At 39.8% G+C, this 13,600-nt stretch overlaps 1 pseudogene; it reads left to right on the top strand.

The window, feature by feature from the left end:
* The first annotated feature begins 410 nt into the window (after positions 1-410).
* On the top strand, positions 411-615 carry LOC101605925 (annotated as a pseudogene).
* The last annotated feature ends 12,985 nt before the right edge of the window (positions 616-13,600 follow it).

Consider the following 13,600-nt stretch of genomic DNA (forward strand, 5'->3'; position numbering starts at 1 on the left):
GAGTGGGGTTCAAAGCTATTCTAAATTCAAAATACACTCACTTATATTATACTATCACCCTTCTTACATGGCTTTATGTGCCTATAAACTCAATATTCCAACTCCCTACAATGTATTTATGCCAGTAAAAGCTTCCACTGATTCTAAGCACTTGATCTCATAGAAATTAGGGATACAAGCTGAGTGTGGTGGCACACACCTTTAATCCAAGTACTAGGGAACAGAGGTAAAAGGGTTATCATGAGTGCAAGGTCATCCTGAGACTACAGAGTCCATTCCAGGTCAGCTTTGGATAGAGTGAAACCCTACCTCCAAAATACCAAAAGAAAAAAGAATCCCTTTTCTTCAGCTTTTTCTGCTTTCTGTGTGCTCTTGGTGCTGGTCATCTGCCCTGTCAGTGCTGCTGTGCCATGCCTCAGAAAACTGAGGAAATCAAGGAATTCCTGCTCACAGCCCGGTGAAAAAAGATGTCAAGTCTGTCATGATCAAGGACCATGGGAAATTCAAAATATGCTGCAGCAGATACTTGTGTACCTTGGTCATTCCAACAAGGAGAAAGCAGAGAAGTTAAAGCAGTTCCTGCCCCCTGGTTTGGCAGTGAAGGAGCTGAAATGAACCACACACTACATTCAGACTTATTAAAATTGTGAAAAGCCAAAAAGAAATTGTGAATACCACAATTGTTACCAGAGAAAACAGAACATAGGAGAGGGAGCAGTGAGAAGTCTGGAAAAGTTAGAATCAGTAGAAATAAGTTATGGTGCTCAGTTTCACAGTAGGTTAACTATAGATACTGGACTGTTATTTTTTTAAAGGCAATAAAAGAAATATTTTTAAGTGTTCTCACCATAAATAAATAATAAATGTTTGGGGCGGTAGATATGATTAACAAGAACCTATGCATGTATTGAAAGATCACATGACACCCTATTGGTGTGCAACATATTTATATGTTTATGCATCTGTCAAAAATAAATTTAATTTAAAAGAAAAAGCAAAAACATACATGAAAACACATTTTTACAGGGCTATGTCACTGCAGCTCTATTCTGTGTCTGTACATGATGCAGCTTCCAACTAAGAATGAACAAGAGGGTAGCATAAAGCAGGGAGAGGGTAGCAAAGCAGGCAGACGCTGGGAGCTTTGTCCATGCCATTGTGAGCAATGAAACAGAAAGGCATCTGACAGCGGCTGGTGACAAGCAGATCATCTGCTGCAGCTCACCAGCATCCATAAATGACAACAGGACTTTCAGTAATGGTTCCTACCAGTAAAGGCAACAGACACCATTTTTCAGTGTTGACAGACTTAAAATAAACTTTCCAGGTTTTGATGACTTGTTGAGCAGAGTTACTGTGACATATGGACTGACACCAACTGGACAGAGATTGCTCTGCTGAAGAGCATTAATACATGTTACACTCTTGATATCAATCATTTAAAGTGTCATTTTCTTCTTCCAAATTTTATTGTTTTTCATGGAAATTGGTATAGAATAATACCTCATGGTGTGCATGACTACACTCCACTCCAAGTCTCAAGTTCACCCTCTTTCCAATCATCTTATACATAAAAGACTCAGCAAAATTGTAACTTGTGTTGTAGCTCTGGAACATATAAATTATATTTTGTGCCTGATTTTTCAGAAAGGTATAATAAGAGATCCCTTTATCAACTCCCTGGCTCCCTAATAATGACTTTGGCTAAGAGGGGGCGGAAAGAATGTCAGAGTTACATGTTGGGTCATGATTTTAAGAGACATTTATCATACTAATAACTGGGGGCTAACTCCACAATGCACGACCCATTTTCAATATCAAGGAGGGTCTAATGGGAGGGGGTAGATCACAGATGAGCCTAAATAATGGTACCAAACTGCCTGTATTTACTGAAAAGAAAACTAATAAATTAAATTAAAAAAAAATAAAAATAAAAAAAATCTTGACAAATCTTAAAAAAAAAAAAAAAGAGTTTAAAGGCCTGACCTTAAATTTCTTGTAGGCATGCTTCAGTGCATTTAAAGGAAGCAGTCCCATACACAAATACATTCATCATTATAACTTTGGATTTGGTCAGTAGCTACTAATGCTTTTGATTATTAGACACTTGAACACCATAGAAGATGAAAATTACATTAATCCTGGTTACACTGTCTATCAAGGATTATTATGCACACAGAGCTTAGCACGATACTCAAGCTCAAGGACAAAACAAGGCCAATCTATAGGTCTCATCTTGGAGGGATCAATAAACTTTCACTGTTGAAGATCTATGTCCCAAGACTGCTCTTAGTGTCCACACTAGCTGGAAAACAATCAGGTAACATAAACCATACCAGAACAAAGGCAATGTACAGCTACCTTGTTTTAGACAAGAGAAATGAGAGATAATCATCATAAGCAGCAGCTACTACTCACAACACTTGGATAAGCAAGGAGAGCAGGATGTAATGACTAAAGCTTAGATGCTTACAGGTTGGAACTATATTTCTGAAGATACAAGGCCCCCTGAACCTTGATGCTGAGCAGGGGTACTGCTCAGCTAATTCTGGTGTCTCTGATAATGCAGCTAATTTTATGAAAACTTCAAACTGGAGGCAATCACAACTGCAAGAAGAAACTTCTAGGAAGGAAATCATGCTAAATTAAGAAAGATTTTCTGAGGTAATACTCTATAATAGAGTATGCAATTGTTGCAGTCGGGCTCACATTGCTGTTAAAAAATACCTGACAAAGAGCAGCTTGTAGGGGAAAAACATTTTATTTTGGCATACATACTCAAGGGGAAGCTCCACAATGGCAGGAAAAAATGATGGCATGAGCAGAGGGGTGGACATCAGCCCCTGGCCAACATCAGGTGGACCATAGGAACAGGAGAGTGTACCAAACACTGGCAAGGGGAAACTGGCTATAACACTCATAAGCCCGCTCCCAACAATACACTGCCTCCTGGAGGCATTAATTCACAAATCACTATCAGCTGAGAACCTAGCATTCTGAACACCTAAGTTTATGGGGGACACCTGAATCACACCACCACAGCAACGGAGAGGGAGGATTGTCACTATACCTACACATCTTCTTTTCTACAATTGCAGATTTCTAGTGCTTCCTAACCCAGTCCTAACAAGGAGCTGGACTATGGTGGCAGAAAGCAGTTTTGTAGCACAGTGGATCCATCTGATAAGCAGGTACTAGATAATCACTCTACGATGTTCTATTTGTTCATTTGCTATTGCATTCATTCATTCACCAAATTCACTTTAAATATATACTTTAGTCTGGGCACTTATAAGCACTGAACAAAAGACAAAAGTCTTTGCTTTCATGTAGCAAGGACTTTTCATCCTGGTAGGTAAAGAAAAACAATTTGACAGTATAGAAATATTTAATAATTCAGGTGCTTAAAATGCTTTGAAGAAAAATAAATCAGGGTAAACGGGTGGAGAGAAACAGGCAGAAGCAGTATGGATGGAAGTGGAATAGATAAACCATGGACAGCCAAGCATGCTACCAAGCTTGGAGGCCCAACTCTACTTCTTATTCATTCTGTTATCTTAGGCAGGCTCCTTAACTCACTGCTCCTCAATTGCTTTGTGGCAGAGATAATGATAATTTTAAAAAAAATCTTATGGAAGGATGGTGAGATGACTCAGTCAGTAAGGAACTGTGTTTGATTCCAAATGCCCATGTAAATAAAAAACCAGAGATGATGGTGCATGTTTATAATCCCAGAGCCAAGAGGTAGAGACAGCCAGATATGTCAGGCTTACTGACCAGCAGTCTAGCCCCCTTGGTAAGTTCTAAACCAGTGAAAAGATCCTGTCTCAGAAAACAGTGAGCAGCACCAGAACACCAACACCTAAGGTTGCTCTCTGGCCTCTACATGCATACACGTATACGTGTATCTACACACACACACACATGAACACATAAAAAACAAAACCTCGTGGAACTTCTATGAAAACTAAACATCACTTAGAGTAATATATAGCATGGAGTAAGTGTTAAAATGTTTTTTATAATAATAACTATTACAAATAACCTAGACTGATGGCTATATGAAGGAATAGATAAGGATGGGCAAGTAGCCATGAGTAACAAAAAAGACACATCTCTTCTCCAGGAAAGTAACACTCTTCCAGGTATGAGGGATTTAGAAAACTGCCGCCCTCAAGAGGTCTTCAGGAAATACCACTTTTTCAAAAGAAAGAAATATATGTTACATTAAAACTGAGAAGGTGCAGCTGCAGAGAGAGTTAGTGGTTAAAGGCAAGCTTGGTAGCTTGAGTGTGACCCCCCCAACAAACACATAAAGTGGATACAAAATGGCACATGCATCTGTGATCCCAGCACACCTATGGCAATGGGAGGCAGAGCCAGGAGAATTTGGATGCTCATGAGCCATCTGGACTTGCACACATTAAGCAATGTGGTGATAAAATAAAAAGTAACACGTGAGACCGTCTCAAGCAGAGTAGGGAGAGGACAAATACTCCAAGGCAAGTGCACAGGCGGGCACTTGCGCACACACATACACATACACAGACACACACAACACACATCATGCACATCCACACACAGATACTTTTTGGGGGAGGGGGTTTTTCAAGGTAGAGTCTCACTCTAGCCCAGGCTGACCTGGAATTTACTATGTAGTCTCAGGGTAGCCTCAAACTCACAGTGATCCTCCTACCTCTGCCTCCCGAGTGCTGGGATTAAAGGCGTGCGCCACCACGTCTAGCCTACAGATACATTTTAAAAATGTGAAAGCTGTATTCAGGAAAGGGGTTGAGTTTGCTATGCTAAATGGGAACATTTTAGAGAATGGGCACACATGTGAGAAAGATACATTTACCACTTACTACTTCACTTTTAACAAATATAAAAGCACCACATTAGAATGAACATGCTCTATCTCCTGATGGTAAGAACACTAAAACCATTATTATGTGCAATAATAGGTATTTTCCTTAAACAGCCCAGCTCACAAAATGTTTCCCCATCCACTCTCTTATTTATTGCTCAAAATAAAACTGTGGAAGTGGCAGACAGATTATATCCAAAATCAAAAGTGAAGAGACAGGCAAGCCTTGATTAGTCCAGTCTCTTAAACATGACATTTGCTTGGAGTCTAAATCTCTACAAGAAGCTAATATAAGGCCCTAGAAAAATCATACAGACACTGAAAAGTTTTCATGTTGTGTGTTTGAAACTCACTGGGTTCTGAACTGGTGGTATAGTTAAATTCAAAGGCTCTTAGTAAAACAATGCCCTAGTTAAACCACAAATTACCTGGGCAGACCATGTGGCACTTTGAAGATTCTATCACATGTGCGCTTCACAGAGGTCCTATCATGTTGAAAAGCAGCTTGTAAAACACGACTCTTTTGTGTATCTGTTAACACACTGATAGCTCAAGCTGACTGAGGCTCCAGGAGCATGCCCACTGTCCTCCTGCCCAGCTGTGACTCATAGCATAACGTCAAACTCCTGAGGAATGGCATCACATGCTTCAATCACTAAGAATTCTAGTGTCACAATAGCATTCAAATACAGCCTTTTTAGATTTTTTTTTTCAAGGTAGAGTCTCACTCTAGCCCAGGCTGTCCTGAGATTCACTATGTCATCTCAGGCTGGCCTCAAACTCACTGTGATACTTCTACCTCTGGCTCCCAAGTGCTGGAATAAAGACGTGCACCGCCATGCCCACTAATACAGCCTTTTTAGGATACCAAGATAAAAATTAGCTTCCTGGAGTACTATGGAACTTTTCTCCAGTCTCTCCATTTTTCTGATTGTTAATACTGAAGTAAAGTGACTTAGTCAAGAACACAGATTCATAGCTACTTTGTAGCAGGAGGAAATCTAAATTCTGGTTTCCTGAACACTGAGCCCAATATTCTTTTGAGAGTTCTGTGGGTTTCCTAAATAGCATATAAAGACTTACACAAGGAGAATCAACATGGAATCAAACTGATGTACAAAAGGAAGGAGTGAGCCAGTATCTGTCATAGGCAAAGGCTGCTCATTTGTATATTTAATCATTTGTAAAATGCAAACATTTTTCAAATGATTCCCTAAAAGAATTTAATTTCCACAGCTTCTACTACTTTCACTGGTTATACATTTAAACTAATTTGTGTATTGGATGAAAGGTGGCTCCATCTTCTATGTTTTGGTATTCTCTCAAAGCCAGTACAAAACTGGGGACACAGAAGTTAATAGGTACCACCTATGCATGTGATTACAGTACTTGCCAATTTATTCATTTCAATATACATTTTTTTTTACAAATCATATCAGTTTATTTCTAAAATTTATAGCCTTTATAAATTAGCATTATTATTTTTTTAAATTTAATTTATTAGTTTTCTTTTCAGTAAATACAGGCAGTTTGGTACCATTATTTAGGCTCATCTGTGATCTACCACCTCCCATTACACCCACCTTGTTAAGGAAAATGGGTCGTGCATTGTGGAGTTAGCCCCCAGTTATTGGTATGATAAATGTCTCTGCAAAGCATGACCCAACATGTGACTCTGACATTCTTTCTGCCCCCTCTTCCACAAAATTTCCCTGAGCCATGTTGGGTTCATTTTTGGTCTACTACAGCGCTGAGGTGTTGGGGGCCTCTGAGGCTCTGGCTCTCTGATTTGGTAGGAATTGATTTTTCTCTGCATTGGTCTCCTTCCCCTTTGTGCTGGTATCCAGTTCACAGGAAAACATCACCCTTGCTTATTTCGCCAGTTGTCCTTAGTTTCAGTTGGGCCCATTTTGAGGTATGTTGGGGCAGCTCTCCTCTTATGATCTGCATCTATCTGGAAAAGAGAAGTAGATTCTCCAATGGAGAGTAAGTTAGGACCCAGAAAATTGAGATAACACTTACTTTTTTGATAGACAGTATGATAGGTGTAGGCCCTCTTATACCCCGTGATTGATGGTAGCTTGATATTGTAGAGTGGGCTTGTGTTTGGGTATGGTTCTGACTTGTTTCCCAGCTACAGCTATGGGTCTAGTACCACTGAGTGGATCAGTTAGCCAAATCAAGAGCAATTGGTTCCTCACCATGGCTGTGTACCACTATTGCACTTGTGTGGGCATCACATCCGATTATTTGTTGCTAATTAGGTTAAACAATGTGTTGCTTGGACAGATCTTGGTCATTTCCCCCAGTCGCCTATGTAGCGCCTTCTGGCACTAGACACGCTGACTGTCTGGGGACTGACTCTCTCCTGGCTTCCAGCCATGTCATTCCATTTTATGTGTCAGCTGCGTATGGAGTCTTCAGCAATAGGGTCTTACCACTGGCCTTTGGTGGGTCATCAAGTACTCTGACAGAAGTCTGTCATTGTTTTGGGAAACCTTGTAGGTTTCTCTGATCAAAAGCTCATTGTGGATGGTAGGCCCAAGCTGGAAGTGGGGGTTACAGGTCAGTGTCCACTAAGAAATTGAGGAAAAACATAACTAATATACAAGAGTTAGAGAGGAGACAGATAGAAGGTAGAGGGGGAGAGGGAGGGAGGGAAGATGTAGGAGATTTAGGTCAGTCTTGATCCTACCCTCTCCAGTGTCTTGTGGTTCAGGTGTTTCCTGTAAGGGTCTAGTGAATGTTCAGCCATTTGGTCTGTCTTTTAGGAAGTAGAATTTTATGGTACCCTTGCCATTTGGGTCCGGATTATTGTTTTCCACCCTTTGATTCCCTCCCTGCCCTCCCATCCATCTTATTATCTAGTCCATGAGGTGCTTGCTGGGTATGTAAGGCATCTTCAGCAGATTCAGGTTAGGTGTTACAGATGAGTGAGACTATGTGTCGATTTTTTTTCTGTGATTGGGTAAGTTCACTGAGAATGATCTGTTCCAGGTTCAACCATTTTTCCTCAAATTTCTTTATGTCGTTTTTTCTTACTGCTGTATAGAATTCCATTGTGTAGATATACCACATCTTTGTTATCCATTCTTCTAATGATGGACATCTGGGTTGATTCCAGCTTTTAGCTATTATGAATTGAGCCACTACAAACATGGTTGAGGAAATCTCTCTGGCTTTTGGTTTGAAGGTTTTAGGGTAGATGCCCAGTAAGGATATAACTGGGTCTGTTGGTATTTCTATAGTCAGCTTTTTCAGGAGTCTCCATATTGCTTTCGAAAGTGGTTGTACCATCCTGCATTCCCACCAACAGTGAATGAGTGTCCCTGCTTCTCCACATCCTCGTCAGCATTTATTTTCATTTGACCTTTTGATGTTGGCTATCCTTATTGGGGTAAGGTGGAATCTCATAGTTGTTTTAATTTGCATTTCTCTGATGATTAGGGATGATGAACATTTTCTTAAGTGTGTGTTTGCCATTTGTATCTCTTCCTCTGTGAATTGCCTGTTTAACTCTGTGCCCCATTTTGTGAGTGGAGTATTTGTCTTCTTATTGTTTAGAATTTTGAGTTCTCTGTAAATTCTAGAGATAAGGCCTCTATCAGTTTGATAACCTGCAAATATTTTCTCCCATTCTGTGGGTATTCTATTGGCTTTGCTTATTATATGCTTGTCTGTAAAGAAACTCTTTAGCTTCATATGATACCAATGGCTGAGTAACTGTTTAAGAACTTGAACCACTGGGGTTTTGTTCAGGAAGTCTTTTGCCATTCCTATATCATGGAAAGTACTTCCTAAATTTTCTTCCAGTAGTATTCGAGTTTATGGTCTTATGTTGAGGTCTTTGATCCATTTGGATTTGAGTGTGGTGCATGGTGAAATGTGTGGATCAAGTTTTAGTTTCCTGCATGTGGTTATCCAGTTTGTCCAGCACCATTTGTTGAAGATGCTATCATTTTTCCAGTCTATATTGTTTGGGCCTTTGTCGAATATCAAGTAGCTATAGTTGCTTGACCTAAAATCCAGGTCCTCAAGTCTATTCCATTGGTCTATACTCCTGTTTTTATGCCAGTACCATGCTGTTTTTATTACTATGGCTTTGTAATATAGCTTTATATCAGGTATGGTGATGCCACCAGAGGTATTTCTTTTGCTGAGGATATGTTTGGATATGCAAGGCCTTCTGCCTTTCCATATGAAATTTGAGATCATTTTTTCTATCTCTGTGAAGAACACTGTAGGGATTTTAATTGGAATTGCGTTAAATCTGTATATTGCCTTTGGTAGGATTGTCATCTTCACAATGTTAATTCTGCCTATCCAGGAGCATGGGAGGTCTTTCCATCTTTTCAAGTCCTCTTCAATTTCTTTTTTGAGAGTTTTTATATTTTCATTGTATAGATCCTTTACTTCCTTGGTTAATGTTATTCCAAGGTATTTTATTTTTTTTGTTGCTATTGAAAATGGGACTATGTCCTTTATTTCTTTTTCTGTGTCTTTGTCATTTGCATACAGAAATGCTACCGATTATTGTGCATTGATTTTGTATCCTGCTACTTTGCTATAGGAGTTAATCACCTTCAGGAGTTTTGGGATGGAGTCTCTCGGGTCTCTTACATATACAATCATGTCATCAGCGAATAGCGCTAACTTAACTTCTTCCTTTCCAAATTGTATCCATTTATTTCTTTCTCCTGTCTTATTGCTTGGACTAGGACTTTCAGAACTATATTGAAAAGCAGAGGTGAGAGAGGACATCCCTGTCTTGTTCCTGATCTCAATGGGAATTCTTCCAGTCTCTCTCCATTAAGTATTATTTGGGCCTTTGGAGCTTTGTATATTGCCTTTATTATGGTAAGATGTGAACCGTCCATGCCGATTCTCTCCAATGTTTTGATCATGAAGTGATGTTGTATGTTGTCAAAGGCCTTTTCTGCATCTATTGAAATGATCATGTGGTTTTTATGTTTAAGCTTGTCTATGTGGTGTATTACATTGACAGATTTTCGTATGTTGAACCACCCTTGTGTTCCTGGGATAAATCCCACTTGGTCAAGGTGGATAATGCTTTTGATGTGTTGTTGGATTTGGTTTGCGAGTATTTTTTTGAGGATCTTTGCATCTATGTTCATTAGGGAAATAGGCCGATAGTTTTCTTTTCTAGTGGCATCTCTGCCTGGTTTTGGGATTAGGGTGATACTAGCTTCATAGAAGGAGTTGGGTAGCTTTCCCTGTTCTTCAATTGTGTGGCACAGTTTTAGGAAGATTGGTTTGAGTTCTTCCATGAAAGTTTGATAAAATTCGGCTGGGAATCCATCTGGTCCTGGACTCTTCTTTTTGGGGAGGTTTTTTATTACTTTTTCAATCTCCATGAGTGTGATGGGTTCATTGAGGTGGTTGATCTGCTCTGAGTTTAGCTTTGGTAGATGATATGCATCCAGGAATTTATCCATCTCCTCCACATTTTCCAGTTTTGTGGAGTAGAGGTTTTTGAAATAAGTCCTGATGATTCTGCCGATTTCACTCATATCTGTTGTGATCTCTCCTTTTTCATTTTCAATTTTGTTAATTTGGAGTCTATCCTTTTTTTGCTTGATCAAATTGGCCAGAGGTTTGTCAATCTTGTTTATTTTTTCAAAGAACCAGCTCGTTGTTTTGTCAATTGCCTTGATTGTTTCGAATTCATTAATTTCTGCTCTGATTTTAATTATTTCCTTCCTTCTGGAGCTCTTTGGATTGGATTTTTCTTGTTTTTCCAATGCCTTTATGTGGATGGTTAGGCTATTGATTTGGGATCTTTCTGTCTTTTTTATGAAGGCATTGAGTTCTATGAATTTCATCCTGAGGACTGCCTTCATTTTGTCCCATAAGTTTTGGTATGATGTGTTCTCATTGTCATTCAATTCCAGGAATTTTGCAATTTCATTTTTTATTTCATCCACTATCCATTTATTGTTTAAGAGTGTGCTATTCAGTTTCCAGTTGCCGTTGGGGTTCTTGTTGGATTTTTTGTTGTTGATTTCTAGGAATATAGCATTATGGTCTGATATCATGCAGCGAATTATGTCGATTTTCCTAAATATGTGGAGGCTGTCTTTGTGACCCAGTATATGGTCTATTTTAGAGAATGTTCCATGGGCTGCTGAGAAGAATGTGTAGTCTGTGGATTTGGGATGAAAAGTTCTGTAGATGTCTGTTTGGTCTAAGTGGTCTATGGTTTTGTTGAGCTCTCTTACTTCCCTGTTGAGTTTCTGTTTGGATGATCTGTCTATTACTGATAATGGTGTGTTAAAGTCCCTAGCTATGATGGCGTTGGTCGTTATTTCTGTTTTATTGTCAAGTAGGTTTTGTTTTATGAACTGTGGTGCCCCTGTGTTTGGTGCATACAGATTTATGATTGTAATATCCTCTTGATGGATTTTTCCCTTTATAAGTAGGAAGTAGCCTTCTTTGTCTTTTTTGATTGTTTTTGGTTTGAAGTCAACTTTATCTGATATTAATATAGCTACACCTGCTTGTTTCTTATTCCCATTTGTTGGAATATTGTTTTCCACCCTTTCACACTGAGGAGGTTTCTGTCTTTAGTGGTAAGGTGGGTTTCTTGAAGGCAGCAGATTGAGGGGTCTAATTTTTTGATCCACCCTGTTACTGTTAGCTTGTGTCTCTTTTTTTTTTTTTTAAATTTTTTATTTATTTATTTGAGAGCGATAGACACAGAGAGAAAGACAGATAGAGGGAAAGAGAGAATGGGCGCGCCAGGGCTTCCAGCCTCTGCAAACGAACTCCAGACGCGTGCGCCCCCTTGTGCATCTGGCTAACCTGGGACCTGGGGAACCGAGCCTCGAACTGGGGTCCTTAGGCTTCACAGGCAAGCGCTTAACCGCTAAGCCATCTCTCCAGCCCTCTTTTTTTTTTAATTTTATTTATGTATTTATTTGAGAGCAACAGACACAGAGAGAAAGACAGAGAGAGAGAGAGAGGGAGAATGGGCGCGCCAGGGCTTCCATCCTCTGCAAACAAACTCCAGACGTGTGCGCCCCCTTGTGCATCTGGCTAACGTGGGACCTGAGGAACCGAGCCTCAAACTGGGGTCCATAGGCTTCACAGGCGAGCGCTGAACCACTAAGCCATCTCTCCAGCCCAGCTTGTGTCTCTTGATGGGTGAATTAAGGCCATTAATGTTTAGGTTGATGACTGTGAGATTTGATTTGATCCCTGTCATGTTGTGGTGGTAGAGGTGTGTTGGCATTTCCATGGAATTTAATTTTTTTTTTTTCTATCTACTCTGGGTTTGGTTGCTGTGATCTGCTTCTTGTAGGCATTTGTGTTTGGTTATTTGTTTCTTCTCTGTGGATAATTTCCTGGAGTACTTTCTGTAGGTTTGGTTTTGTGTTCATATAATTGTAAAGCTGAGTTTTGTCATGGAAAGTTTTCCTTTCACCATCTATTATAAGGGAGACTTTTGCCGGGTAGAGTAGTTTGAGTTGGAAGCCATAGTTTCTTAGAGTTTGGAGAGTTTTATGCCAGGCACTTCTAGCTTTCAGGGTTTCCATTGAGAAGTCTGAAGTAATTCTGATGGGGTTTCCTTTGAAAGTGGTAGGCTGTTTTCCCTAGATGCTTTTAGGATTTTTTCCTTGGTGTCAATGTTTAGAGTCTTAATGATAATATGTCTTGGGGAGTTTCTCCTTTGGTCTAGTCGGTTAAGAGTTCTGTTTGCTTCTTGAAACTTGATGGGCCTTTCTTTTAAGAGATGGGGGAAGTTTTCTTCAATTATTGTGTTAAATAAGTTCTCCATGCCTTTCGTCTGAAATTCTTCTCCTTCTGGTATTCCAATGATTCTAATATTAGGACATTTAAGTGTATCCCACAATTCTCTCATGTTCTGTTCACAGGAACTTTTGAACTTACTGAGATTTTTGGACTCTCAAACTGTTTCTTCCATCCTGTCTTCCAGATCAGAATTTCTATCTTCCACTTCACTGACTCTATTCTTGAGAGCCTCTAGTGAGTTTTGGACTTGTTCAATTAAGTTTGCATTTTCTACTACTTTCCTATGTATCACTTCCATTGCTTTGTCCAGCTCCCTTTTTGTCTCATTTTCTGATTTTCTTGATGATTCTTGGTAATCATCCTTGCATTTCTTTATGTTTTTATTTAGTGTGGCCAGCTGATTTTTAAGGTCCTCTTTTTTTTCACTCTCCCTCAACACTCTTAGCTCTCTTTGAATTCCTTCCAGTGTCTTATCATATTGCTCTAGCTTAGTGATGGTAGCATCCACACAATTATCTATCCTTTGTAGCTTTCCTGCCAGTTCTAGCAGTAGTTTGTTCAGGGTTGCATTGTTCATTGCTTCCACTTGATGTTCTGATCCTAAACACTCTTCTATGTTTTGGTTAGTTGTGATCCTTGTTGGACTGGGTGATCTGTCTGGATTTTCTTGCAATTTATTTTTCATGTTATTTCTTTTGCGCTGTGGTCTACCCATGTCAGTGTATGGGCAGGTAGGTGGGTGGAGCAGCCTGGGATCTAGCTTAATGCGAATACAAGGCAGCCTGGGGCAGTTGCAAGCAGCCTGGGTTTTTGCTCACTCTTGCCAAAGCCGCCTATCTATAGCCTGACAGGGGCGCCAAAGTTGCCTGAATTCTCACCCAGTAATGCACCTAAGCTGCCTGCCTTCGTGCTTGAAAGGGGACTGAGGTAGCAATGCCTGAAGGCCCAGACTCTGGCTGG

Source organism: Jaculus jaculus, chromosome 7, assembly GCF_020740685.1.
Source record: "Jaculus jaculus isolate mJacJac1 chromosome 7, mJacJac1.mat.Y.cur, whole genome shotgun sequence".
Classification (NCBI taxonomy): Eukaryota; Metazoa; Chordata; class Mammalia; order Rodentia; family Dipodidae; genus Jaculus; species Jaculus jaculus.